This window comes from Mesoplodon mirus (genome assembly GCF_964341445.2).
Source record: "Mesoplodon mirus genome assembly, chromosome: 3".
In the NCBI taxonomy this organism is placed as follows: Eukaryota; Metazoa; Chordata; class Mammalia; order Artiodactyla; family Ziphiidae; genus Mesoplodon; species Mesoplodon mirus.
In genome coordinates, this window is record NC_138978.1 from 143,359,787 (window position 1) to 143,374,307 (window position 14,521).

Here is a 14,521-nt window from a genome sequence, read left to right on the forward strand (position 1 = left end):
GAAGTAGGCAGCGTTTTAGCTGAAGATGCTCAGGAATCAAACTTTTGGAAAAGGCCAATCAGCTAGCTAGCTAGCAGTTACCATCAGTGGCTTGCAGAAAAAAAAATCTGCAGATGATATGTTTGCTAAATAGATAAAAAAGAATAAGCAGTTTAAAATGGGTGAAAAATCCCAGGATCTATTGTGACCTAGACCAGAGGCGCCTAACCTTTTTGGAACCAGGGACCAGTTTCCTGGAAGCAAATTTTTCCAGGGAGGTGGGGCGGGGTGTGTGAGGTTCAGGCGGTAATGTGAGCCATAGGGAGCAGCAGATGAAGCTTAGCTGGCTTGCCTGCGACTCACCTCCTGCTGTGCAGCCTAGTTCCTAAGAGGCTGCGGACTGGTACCCGTCCAAGGCCAAGGGGTTGGGGACCCCTGACCTAGACACTCAAAAGCAGACAGTTGACCTTTGATTAAGCCCATTTTCCTGTGGAGTGAGCCATAAGGGGCTCCAAGACACAGTTTGGTTTCAATGTTTCAGTGTTCACAGCCAGAGGGCCAACTCAGAATGTCTCCTCCTCTTGCAGAAACTGGACCACGGATGAGAAGTCTTTTTTTGAGTAGCCCTTCACGCACAACATCCCTGCAGATCTGATGGGCTTGACTGCCCAGAAGGACTGGGTTCTTCGTGCTGGTAGCAGAGCCTCATGCTAATCCCAGATCCTTAGCCATGAGTGTTGCTCCAAATCCGCCCTGATAGTAATTAGCCGAGGGAACTCCATCCATCACCCCAGGTACAGGATTATAAGTGTCACTTGACCAACATCGTCCTGAGCTCGTATTTAGGATTTTAGCCAAGAGTTTTGGGTCAAGCCCTAACCTGAGTCCCAGATTCATAGCTTCAGCAGTTCCAATCCTACTAATACCTAACAGCAAGTGTTTGCAGATCTTCGAAGCCTGGCCAGTCCCAACAGCTCCATGATGCACCACATGGGAGCCCATGCACCACAGCAGCTCAACCCCTCCCATCCTAAATGTGAGGTTGCCAGATCGAGCCGTTCCCACACCACCAGAAACAGGGGCATCCGTGAAAACTGCTCCCATTTTCTCAACTTCTTTGGCCAATTCTCTGAAAACCATAGGATCAACAGTACTGAAATCTATTAATAGTGAGTCTTTCTTCACTTTTTTTTGAATTCCATTTGCTCCAGAATAAGCTTCTAGCGCGTTGATGCATTGTAATAATTCTGTCACCTTTTTCGGCTACATCCGCTGCGGAAGACACTACCGGGTTCACCTGCATCTAGAAGCTCTTTGCATGAATCAGGGAACACACATCAACAACAGTGAGTGGCTAGCCATGTTTCATGAGCTCTTTTGCCATTGGATTCCCCACGTTGCCTACTCCAATGAATCCAACTGGAGTCTTGGAAGCTATTGACCTAGAACACAGCGCTGAAAGGCTGGCCACCGCTGGCTGCTATGGACGACTCCCTGTACCAGAGGCCGGAGGTGGCTCCACGGAGACGGAAGGAGGCTGCCACGCTGCCCGTGCCCCTCCTTCCCACGGTGACCTCCTCGACTCCTGGCTCACCCACTGGCTGCTATAGGGTGCGTGATGCGGAGGGCCAGCTCGGCTGTGGCGATTCTTAATACCTCTTTGGTACTAGGTTACACATACAATTTCACCTAGTGTGCGATTTAACAGAAGGAATTTTTTTCTACGGCATTTTTGTGGCACAGCAGATGGAAGCGAGGTCACTATTTCTTTGAAAAACTGAATTAAAAATTTATAGAAAGTCATGATTCATTCTACAAATAGTCTGAGTCAAAGAAACGTGAAAATTGATGCGATGGAGGAAGAGCGCTAGACTTCCCTGATGCTCAACTGGGACCTTTCTTCTGGTGTCAGAACATGGTTGTGTAACTCCTTTAATCCCAGTGGATTTTCCAAAAATTCCAGAATCTTCAGATTTTGGTAGCCCCTGTTTACTGCCTTTGCCCCCCCCATGCCAAACCCCACCCCACCCCGCACACATTTATTTTTTACCAGTTGTCCTCCGGGGTGTTTTTCTTTATATAGTTATTGCAGCAGTTTATTAGACTATTGACCCCCAGTGCAAATGCCCCTCCCCGCCGTTTTCTCACCCTGTGTAGTTTTGTTCCACCTTGACCTGGGCTTGGTCACGTGACTTGCTTTGGTCCAGTGGCATATCAAGAGCTGAAGCTTGGAGAGTACTCGTGCTTTAGGGCTTGTCCTCATGGAAACCTGACATGTTAGGAAGCCTGGCTAATCTAGTGGAGACTAGGCACAGGCCACAGCCAGCACCAATGGCCAGACATGTGAATGCAAACAGCCCCAGTCCAGCAACCAGATGATGGCAGCCTCAGTAGTCACCTCAGGTGAAAGCAAGATAGATCCACCCAGGAGATCCCAGCCCATTCTGCTGATTCACAAATTGTGAGGAGATAAAGTGCCTGCTGTTTTAAACCACCAAGCTTAGGAGTAGTTCATCACACAGGAAGAGACATAACTATCTTCACTGTTAGATTATCTTCCCACTTTATACCATGTTTCCCCTCAAACGACTGTTCCTTTATCCAAGGTTCTAGAAAAGAAATAACAACTGATGAGGCTGATAGAACCTTAACATTTTTTAAAGTTTTATAAACTTTTAAAATAACTATGTTAATAAAATCAATATTTGATCACAAAATTATTTTCTTCAGTTGCCTTAAGAAGTAATGCAGAATTGTACTAAGTTTATACATTTGGAGGCTCTAAAAATGTGTTATTCCTTGGATTCAAGTCCTAGTGTACTTTATGTGGGCATTCACGTTTGCAAAATGATTCCAGGAAATTTGCGATTTCATTTTACAACTTTGGCCTAAGGAGTCTTATGATATTTTACCTGAGAAAAATAATACATTAATTCCACTTTCAGCTATTAAACCCATGGCTTCCTGTATTTTCTAAATTCCCTATCAGTAAAGAAGACTATGTATAGCGTACAAGACTGTCATGATTAGGAGGAAGGTAGTACAGAAAGAGCCCGTCAAATTAGGCATTGCCCAGGCATGTCAGTATACTAACGTGGGGAGCCACAGGCAGCTTGAAGCCTGGAAAAAAGACAGATACAATGTAATGATTATCCTATGGATCCGGATAATGATTCCTATGATTTTGTTTTAAATATTAATGGCAGAGGATTCTGGGGAAATGATGGTGGCTACAGAGAAGATTTTTCTCCCTGAATATGCCACCCCTCCCCTAAATACACAACCCCCCACCCCCACAAAGAAGAAAGAAAAGCATCTAGGATAGCAAGTTCAAAAACCCACAGACAACATCTACAACAAGGTGTCCACATGAACTGCAACATACAGCCAGGTAGGAACAAATCAACAACAGGAAAAAGACCTACATATGTGTATCCCAAGGTGTGTGGGAGAAAGACGAGGGAAGGACTCTCTCTCTTTCAGGAGAGCCCAAGGTTACTATGGTTCACGAACTCACTGAGATTGAAAAACTCACTGAGAACAGCGGCAGAAACCGGGAGTGAATGTTGCAGGCTCCACTTTGCAGCTGAGTGCAAGAACTTTGAAATGTTCTGAGGATGCCAAGTGTTCTGGGGTCTGTGAAACCTTGACACCTATCAAACCAAAGCACCATTCCAGAACAAATCCCCATACTCAACAAGGACAGGAAAGAGGAGGCCTGGGTAAATGGGCATAGGAGGGCCGAGGAGGGAGATTTTAGAAATTTTAAGGTCATTTTTAAAAATTATTTTGTGAAAATAATAGAAGATAGTGAGCCCTAGAGTTCTGAAGCTAGAAATTATATTCTGATCTCTGTTTCCCTCCTAAAGTGGAAACTTATTTCATTTAAAAATGAGTGACAGAAGAGTATTCCATTCACATCCTGTAGAAAATCAGTGAGAAAAAAAAAGAAAAAAGAAGGGTGAAAAGAAAGTTCCAGCAAGTCCTGAAAACGTGACAGAAAGGCACGTCCACAGAACAAATGAAATTTATTGCCTGATATTGCGGAAAAAGTAAAAGAAATTTTCAAAGGAATAGAAACTGGTTTTAAGAAAAACATAAAAGAAATTAGAAAAATTCAGAAATGAAGTGATTGGAGAATAGCAAGATTTGAAAAGGTAAAAGAATTCACTAAGTAATTTGTTTAAAAAAAATCATGTCTCGAGAGAAGGTTAAACTAGAAGGAACACAAGTTTGAATAAACACAGTGGATAATGTCTCCTTGGAGAAACAGCTGATTTCAAATCCAGCATAAGAAACGAACAAGATGTTCCTTTTACATCTTGTCATACAAGAGATCTGGGAAGACTTCAAAGACTACTGTGGTTGTGTGGAAAGGACTCAGGAGCCAACTTGAACAGGATCCGTGAACCTAAGAGGGGACAATCTCTGCATCGATATTTATAACAACCTCACTGAAAACAACAACAAAGAAAGAAAATACCTCATTAGTCATCTTCGGAAGCTACTTTGGAGTCAACCTTTCTCTCTCTTTTTTTTCTTTTTTTGTAAAACTGGTAAATAAAATAAAAGAAACATTTATTCTTCCTTTCCTAATTAAACTGTAACTCAGGGCAACCAAGTAGTTGATGAAATAATGTTGTAGCTAGTAAATGAATAATCATCTAATTAGTAGAATATCACCATTTGGTACCCTTAATAAATTAATGGATCTAGACATTGATCATTAATGGCTGCAACGTTACAGTAAGACAGACACTTTATAGTTCCTTTTGGAATTCATCAATATTATCTATGAAGTAAACTTGACAAAAAATCACACCTGAATTATGTCAGTGCTCTAGATCTATCTACCAACTGACAGTAAATACATGGGCCAAAGGAGCATGATAAATATATAAGCAGAAAGGGGATGCAATCAGCATAATCCAGACAGTTGGGAACCCTACTGGATGAATGCTTTGAATTCAAGGACAAATGCCTGCAAGAAAAATGAGCCAATTGAGTTCTTTTAAACCTATACTTTAAAAGAAATTGTGTTTGGATCAGCAATCAAATAAATAATGGTTATTAAAATAAAAATACATTTATAGGACAATCAAGGAAACATGAACTGACTGGCTATTTGTTGATATTAAGGAATTATTATCATTTCCGGATGTGTGATAATGACATAGTTGAGCTTAAAAAGGGCAGTTCTTGCATTTTAGAAATATGGATACTGACGTTTTCACTGAGAAAAAGAAATCTGGGATTTGCTTTAAAATTGCTGGGGATGATGGTGGTAGTAGTAAGAGAGGGTGTAGAGAAAATCTATTGGCCTGAAATGGACATTTGATGAGAACAATGGATGAAAGTTTCTACTTCTTTCTTTTTACTTCTGTAGATGTTTGAAATTTTCCATACTAAAACATGTTTTATAAATGTAGATGGCTTGCAATGTGCTCTTCTGAGCTCTCAGAAGGCAAAAAGCCATTCTTAAATTAGGAGCTTTCTTCTCTAGCCAAGAATTCTAATGATAATTGTGTCCCAACTGGCCAGTGCACTCAGATTGCTCTGAGATCTGTTGGTGGGAAAAAAAATCAGCACAAACAATAAAGAGCCTCTTTAGTCTTAGAAGAAAACAACAAAGAGTAAAGGCTGCTGCTAGGTCTGGGGCAGTAGTGTAGTTACCAGTATAAGACAAAATATTAGTTTCTTCCAAAATCCACTTGTTACTACTGTGTATACTTTTGCAGCAAAATATCTTTTCTACATTGTCAGCATTAAAGTAAATTTACTATTTAGGTAGCATTTAAATTATCATATACTCAAAGCCTAGAAAGAATCCCCTAGGCTGAAATGACATTAAATCTTATTTTGGCCATTGCAGTGTATTCTCCAGTCCTACTTGCTTTGTCTATAACTGTCCTGAAAAGGTGTGAGGAGATCTGCCAATATTAATGCCAGGATTCAAAATGAGTTCTTTGTAGCTTGCTTCCTTCAGGATCTTCTGCCCTCAGACCCATGTATTTACTTAATGCCTCAGATTATTGTATATGTCACATCTTTCCAACTAGAAGACAAGCCCCTTTAAGGGCAGTGACTAGTCTCATCAACATCGAATTTACTCCAACACCAGTGCTTTCAAATTGTGTGTTGCTTAGTATATGTCTGACCGTAAGAAGTTACAGAAACAATTCTACTCTAACTAAATAATAATGATACTGCTGCTACTATTTCTACTACTGCTGCTAATAAAATGTATGAAATAGAGTATAAATGGGAAAATAAAGATCACACTGGAAATCCCAGACTATAAAATGAATGATCCCAAAGCCACTGGCCAATCCATCGACTGTAAAGAGTTACTTGTGAATTGGTCAACATTTAAATGCATAATTGAGAGAAGGGTTAAAACAAATTTTATTACCAAAAAACACAATTTTTATACCTACAATTTTTGAGCTCAACTAACCTGTAGTTTTAACAGAAATAGATGAGATTCAAAGTATTCATTCAGGTTCCTAAATGATCCATTCCCTCTCTTTCCTTATGAAACAATCAGTTATAACTCTAATAATTTGTCAAGGATTCACCAATCTCTACTTCCTTTATTTTCCAAGGTTTGGTATCATTACAAAATCAAGCCCTTTGGCAGAATTTAATAGTTTCAAAATCCCTCATCAATATTATTCACTGGGATAAAATAATATGAAAATTTAACAAACACTGACTATGTGCTGAGAAATGATCCTTCAGTGATTCACTCAAGGTGGCGACTAGCATTCAGGCTACACCTGAGGTAGAATTTGAATTCCAAAGTGGACCTTTAAACCACAGCTCATCTTCTCTTTTTAAAACCATCAGAAATAAGCCTGTTGCCTGACCTTTGAGATTCTGCAAAGAGACCATATTTAGATCTTTTGTCTCTTTTAACTTCCCTAGTCCCCTTCTCTACTTTCAGAATAGTGATTCCCAGATAAGTACAATGAGTTCAAACAGTGTGGTTAAAGGGGTAATTAGTCTGCTCTGCAGCCAAGTTACTCACAGAATAAATAAGTTGGCTTTCACAGTTGTTAGTTTCTTCCTGGGCTTTGTTTAGAGGGGTCTCAGCTCAAGCAAGCAGCCTGTCAGCAGCCTGAAATAACTCTGTGGAAATCTAATGGCATATATGTAAAATATGTCTATGAAACCTTTTATTCAATGGTAGATGCATAATTTTACTACTTCTTTAGGCCTGGAAAAGGATATTCAGCTACAAAAGGACGGAAAAGAAAATGTGTATAATACCTCATGCCCTCCTCACTCCCTAGAAACTTATTTTACCCGTTTCATCAGAAAATGATGTATACTGTAAGAAACATTTTTAAAATTATTTGATCAAATATATAAGTGCACTAAGTCTCTGTATTTATTAAAGCAAATACAGTTACCTTTCTGTCCCTTTCTAAAAGAAAGCAAAAAATACAGTTTTTTCTTAAGACTCAGGGTTTATGGATATTATTTATTATACTATATTGACACCCAGACATGTTTATAGGAGGCTTTTGAGACATACAGAGCTATTTATTCCCATACCAAATGGCACTTCTTTTTCCTCTGCCTTCTGCTTGTATTTTTTCTGTTGCGATTATATCCTACTGAGGCTGCTGCATGTCTTTGTTTGATCTGAGATTCTAAAGGAAAGACTGTATAGTCTCCTTTTTACAGAATAATAATGGGTTTTATGACTGCCTTCAGAAGCCTCCTTTTCCACTCATTCTCATTTCATATCTATGGTGAGGTGTCGAAAACAGATGAGTTAGTTCTGAACTGGTGATATATAAATCAATTATTATTTGATTCATATTCAAAGCAGCTCCTCCTAAAATAGTGGCCTTCCTGCCTGTGGGACGTAGTCTAACCTACTGCCTGGATCTACACCCACCAACATCCATATTTTGTCTATTGTTACCTTGGACACTTGTAGGAACTGAGTGAGTTTCTCTTTCTATAGTGTCCACTGACAGACAAATGAATTAAGAATATATGGCACATATGTAGAATGGAATGTTATTCAGCCTTAAAAAAATAAGGGAATCTTGCCATTTGCAACAACTTGGATGAACCTTGAGGGCATTATGCTAAGTGAAATAAATCAGAGAGAGAAAGACAGACACTGCATAATCTCACTGTTACGTTTAATCTAAAAAAGCTGCACTCACAGAAACCGAGTAGAATGGTGGCCGTCAAGGGCTGGGGAGTGGAGGAAATGGGGAGTTGTTGGTCAAAGGGTATAACCTTCCGGTTATAAGATGAATAAATCCTGGGAGTCTGATATACAGCATGGTGACTATAGTTAACAACACTCTATTGCATACTCAAAAGTTTCTGAGATAGTAGATCTTACATGTTCTCATCACACACACACACACACACACACACAAAAGGTAATTAATTGTGTAAGGTCATGGATGTGTTAACTAACCTTATTGTGGCAATCACTTTGCAATATATATCAAATGTATCAAATTATGATGTTGTACACCTTAAACTTATACAGTGTTATATGTCAATTATATCTCAATAAAACTGGAAAGAAGAAAAAGATTCACATGGAGAAGGGTGAGGCTGGTAGAAAAAAGCCACTGCCTTGAGCAGTACCGAGGTGGGCGGAAAGCCATGGGCCTCTATTAGCACTGCTGGGAAGGCTCTGTTCCCACGTGTGGGGAGGGGGTAGGACAGCACAGCTGTGATCCTTATTGCAGACCCTAGGCAGCCTCAGGCAACTTTTCAAAGTTGGATGCTGAAAACCAATACATGAAATTATAAGGAAGAATTACATAAATGCCTTTATTCTACTTCTGGTCCTCTTGGCAACTTTTTCATCTAAAAGCTGTGTCCTGCAGTTCTCAAAGCAGGAACATTAACATGCATCAGAAGTTTCCAAACTTTTCATCATCAACCCCTGCACCAAAAGAAAAGTTGAAATTTTATGACCCCTAGTATATGAAGTATCTTGTGTGCTTTTAATATTTATCAAGAGAACATTTAACAGTTACCTACTATGTGCCAAGAGAAAATAAAAATAAGACACAGATGTTAAATGCAGACTTTGTTCCAGTATTATTCTTCATTTTGACTTCAGTATAAGAGCTATTGAGCTATTTGCTGTCCCAGTAAGGGGATAAGCAGACGATTACAGAATCCTGTGATCTCTTCCCAAAGTTTGCAACTATAGGGTTGGTCCTAGAATTGCTCAGTAACTTTGTATTTTGATTTAACGGGAAACTAAAAGACCTTCCTGTCCCAACATAACTCTGCTTTGTGGAGACTGGAGGTGCCCTGCAATTGACTCAAGATACTGTTTATTTGTTTAAACAGTTAAATGAGTCGTTTCTATTTAACAAGTGAGGACAAACTTTCACAACAGTACCTACCCCACGACATAGCTCAGACGAAAACTCTGAGGGAAAGGAAAACTATATGGGCAAAAAGTTCAGGTTCCATCCACTGTACATGGGATATTGATAGGCTTGTAAAACTTACAGAGGTACCTGGGGGTACCCAGGAGCCCTGGGTATTTAGTATACAGATCAGCAAAGGATGGTGGAAAATAAGACGACACCAGGTCAGGGGACAAATTAAGCAAGTGAAGCTGGTCCTTTATATTCTTTTCCCTTCTGATATACCACTGCTCGTTCATGTCCAGAATATGTTCTGTATCCTCAGTAGACCTACACACATACACACACACAGACACGTGTGTAGCACACAAACATGCACGCATGCATGCATGTACACATACATGGAGTCCCCAGTCTTCTCAGTTAAAATTCAGCTTGTAGTAACTAAAGAAAATGTATAATGCCCTATATTTTATAGATTTTAAAAATACTTTCACTTTAAGAGAAAACTTTTCATGTCTGAAAATCCCTTCTCACGAAGGAAGTTATTTCTGATATTGGAGGTTGACAGTTTCACAGAGAAAACTTCAGGAGCACAGAGATATGCCTGACCCTCTCCCCACGCACCATCTGGGGAGAATTCACCAACACAGAGGCTCAATCCCTCTGCTAAGTCAAAATCAAGTATACCAACATCATTATTTCACAGAGAATACCCTACCTCATGTTAGGCATTCATATGTATTTTATTTGTTGAAGACAGGAAGAAGATATAAAGGAGGGAATCATCCGAAATTACAGAGGACAGCATTTAAGTCAATATAGATATTTAAATTTAAGGTAAAATTAAATGATAATTTGAAATTATATGTGGAGTTTTATTTACTAAAGAATATTTTGGAAAGTTCAACTCCTATTTTCACTTATATTTTCAGAGAAGGTATTTGGTCCAAATGAAGAATACCTTCAAGTATTGTTCTTTTATTGCAAGCAAAAAAGGATTTATACTTCTTTTCATGAAATATGGTTGTTTGACAACAGAAGGATAAATATTTTATATTTTTGGAAACAACAGTCAGGCTACTGATATTCTTAATTAGTTTCAATAAATCTGAATGCTTCTTATCATCTACTCTTTAGCTTGTACCTGAGGAGTTGAATACCTCCGGGAAGAATCCTGCTCCAGACCCGTAAATATGCAGTTCACGGAGCCCACCACCACAGGGCAATAAAGAAGTCAAATCTTGAAACCATGCAGTGAAAATAGTGGGAGTTTAAATAAAAGCAACATTTCACAGTATGCTTTTCTGACCAACGTTATATCTAATAACTTAATGGATTGTATGTACATGGATTCTGAAAAGTCAGCAGCACACTTCACTGGTCAATTTCTATGATAAGGGGAACGTAATTGGAGTGTAGAAAAACAGTATACTTACATCTTAAAATTCCACCCCTACAGAATCTACTACTCACTATTGAAAAATGGTAAGAAGAATAGCTTTCTGTGTCTCAGTCACCAGTTAACATTTTCAAGAGTAGAATTTATCTTCCTATGATGCTCAAATACACAGGAAAAATGCGTATCTAGGACAATGGATAAACTCTATATGACATGTGAAAATAATTATTCAAATGGAAAAAGTAAAAGATCTACAAGGAACAGTTTTATATGCATTAGTGTGGATATATACATAAAGAGGCTCTAAGAAACATAAAAATCACTTCCAGGAAGTAATTTTAGGTAGAAGAGAATTAACATGGATGAGGAAGAAAAGGGAGTTGGTTTTAAGATAGTTTCATTTACTTGTTTTTTTGTGTTTATTTATTTGTTTTATTTATTTGGTCTTTGGAATATAAGGAAACAGTGGCTTTCACATCTGTATCCCAGTGGAACAAAGGGACCGAGGTCTATACTGGAGCCCAGCCATTGTTTGACTATCTTGTAATAATACTGGTGAAATACAGCCAAATCATTTGAACTACAAGCATCCTCTCTGACAATAATCTTAAGACATCAACATTATAAATTAAAGAAAGGAAAGAGAGAATACTGTTTTCTTTAGAGAGAAAATACAGATGCTGGATCAAATCAATAATGTCAGCAAACCTCATGGGTATAAAATATTCTGCTGCCTATCATTTAGATCATGCCTCTAGAAGAGGGAAACTGGGTGATAATTTCCCCAGATTTTATATTTAATTCAAATATTTTAGATAAGAGGCATCTCTAGTAAAACACTGTATCATTGATTTTTTCCAATAGGATAGCTCACAGGAGTTCCTCTTTCCTTCTCAAATACATATGGGGAAATGGAGGTGGGTGTGGGTTAGAGGAACTATCTAAATAGAGCATAGTAATCAACACTTTGTTTTTTAAAAATAGAAATTTCTATTTAAATTGTTTCCAGAGACAGAAACACACAGAGACAATTCCATGTGACAACACTGGAAGAGACCAGAGTGATGCAGCTGCAAATCAAAACATGCCAACACCAGTGATTGATGGCCACCACCAGAATCTGGTTAAGACAAAGAAGGATCCTCCCCTCGAGGCGTCAGAAAGAACATGGCCCTCTCAACACTCTGAGTTTGATCTTCTGGCCTCTAGAGCTGTGATAAAATAAATTTCTGTTCTTTTAAGCTAACAAGTTTGTGGTATCTTGTTATGGTAGCCCTAGAGATAACAGTATTTGATTCCTGAGATGGCAACTGTATTCTGACTATGTAATGACTATTCCAAGATGGTCAACAGACACAAAAATAAAGAAAGGCAAAACTGAGACTAAGCCCAGTTCTTTTTATTCCCAGAATAATAAATGATTTTTTAATTAATTTAGATCTCTTTGTCTAACCCCTCTGCTTTTCAAAAGACTATGTGCGACCAATCAAGTATTAATATGTCATACTTCCATTTTAATTCATCTCAAATTATTTCTAATTCCCCTTATGAGTTCTTACTTGACCCATGAATTATTTAGGAATATATTGTTGAATTTCCATTTGTGATTTTCAACAAATTTCTTTCTGTTAACGATTTCTTATTGCATTCTGTTGTCATCTGAGAGCACTCTTTGTATTGTTTATATCCTTTAAAATGTACTGAAATTTGTTTTATGGCCTAGCATATAGAATATCCATGTGCATTTGAAAAGAATGTATATTCTGATGCTGTTGGGTGGAATGTTTTATAGATGGCTGTTAGGTCTAGTTGATTGATAATGTTGTGCAAGTTTTTTTATTTTCTTGTTGATTTTCTGTCTGTTCTGCTATTGAAAGAAAGGTATTAAAGTATCCAACTATTACTGTAGAACTGTCTGTTTCTCTTTTCCTTTGTGTTGATTTTGCTTCATTGTATTTTGAAGTTCTGTTGTTAGGTGCATATAAGTTTATAATTATTATACATTCTAGATGGTATAATCATTTTATCAGTTTAAAATATCTTTGTCTCTAGTAAAAATTTTCATCTTAAAATATATTTTTTCTGATATTTTCTTAGCCACTCCAGTTTTGTTGTTGTTGTCTTGTTTTGTTGTGTTGTTCCTGTTATGGTATATCTATTCCAACCCTTTTACACTTCACCTATACATTTTCTTGACTCTAAAGTGGGTCACTTTCTTGTTGATGTTATATACATATATAACTGTATATTACATTCAAAAATTACATATATAATAACAAATTATGGCAGACTTTGAACTGGACCTTTTATTTTTTTCGGTACGCAGGCCTCTCACTGTTATGGGCTCTACTGTTGCAGAGCACAGGCTCCGGACACGCAGGCTCAGTGGCCATGGCTCACGGGCCTAGCCACTCCAAAGCATGTGGGATCTTCCCAAACCAGGGCACGAACCCGTGTCCTCTGCATCGGCAGGCGGACTCTCAACCACTGCGTCACCAGGGAAGCCCTGAACTTCACCTTTAAATGAGTATGATTTAGACAGTAGAGCTTCCCTACCAAATGCAAATAACTCACTTGAACTCTCTTTTTTGTAAAGGACAGACCAATTCTTCCAAGGAGAATTCTTTTTTTTTTTTATTAGTTTCTGCTTTATAACAAAGTGAATCAGTCATACATATACATCTGTTCCCACATCCCCAAGGGGAATTCTTGAACTCATTAGATATGTGATATTCATTATAATTAGTTGCATTTAACACCACAGAAAGGACTTGATCAAAGGCTATTTTACTCTTTTCTTCCTCACTGGATGATTAGCTAGGTTCATTTTTAAATGAAAGATATACTCTAGATATTTAAATGTAGGGCATCTCTTCCTTTCAAATCTCAGAAAGAAAGGTGTGCTTCAGTTTCCCTGCAGAAAGCTCTAGTATCTTGCCCCCCTTTTGAAAGAGGAACTAATCCTTCTTTCTCTATTCTTCTTTGTCTTCTTCCCTTCATCAGCAATGAGCCTCTTTATCATTTTTGTCAGCCCAAAGAATAATTTTTCTCTTTCCAGGCCATTCAAAAATTGTACACTACAAAGTAAACAGAAAGAGCTTTATTTATAAAAATAAAACAGCTATGGCATTAGTTCTTAAAGAGTATAAAATTTTGGGCTTCCCTGGTGGCGCAGTGGTTGAGGGTCCGCCTGCCGATGCAGGGGACACGGGTTTGTGCCCCGGTCTGGAAGGATCCCACATGCTGAGGAGCGGCTGGGCCCGTGAGCCATGGCCACTGAGCCTGCATGTCCGGAGCCTGTGCTCCACAACGGGAGAGGCCACAACAGTGAAAGGTCCACATACCGCCCAAAAAAAAAAAAAAAAGAGTATAAAATTTTGATCCCTCATTCCAACAAAAAGTCTTGCTAGCATTTAGGGTTCAATGAGAGGCAATAAACAAAAATGTTTGGGTGACTCATTTGACATCTTTACTAATAGGTTTGAATTCATAATGGTGAATATCAGACATATTTGTGTTAGGCAATTAAAATTAAATTATATCTAGACATATTTTAAATTACCATATTAACATTAACAAGTAATCTTAGAACTCATCTTGAAAGTAAAAGGTACTTTTATACTTTATAATGAAAAAATCAATAAAATGTGCCTTTATGCAGAGAAAATGTAATTATAATACCAATTAATGTTAACTGGTCACTTTTTTATTGAAGTAGAGTTGACATACAATATTATGTTAGTTTCAAGTGTTCAACATAGTGATCCAACAT

At 38.2% G+C, this 14,521-nt stretch overlaps 1 pseudogene across 1 annotated transcript; it reads right to left on the reverse strand.

Moving 5' to 3' along the window:
* Nucleotides 1-465: 465 nt before the first annotated feature.
* LOC309800933 (3-hydroxyisobutyrate dehydrogenase, mitochondrial-like) lies at nucleotides 466-1,308 on the reverse strand (annotated as a pseudogene). The gene is made up of 2 exons: nucleotides 1,234-1,308; nucleotides 466-1,139 (listed from the first exon to the last, which is right to left on the reverse strand). The product of its transcript is annotated as a 3-hydroxyisobutyrate dehydrogenase, mitochondrial-like (transcript).
* Nucleotides 1,309-14,521: the final 13,213 nt, after the last annotated feature.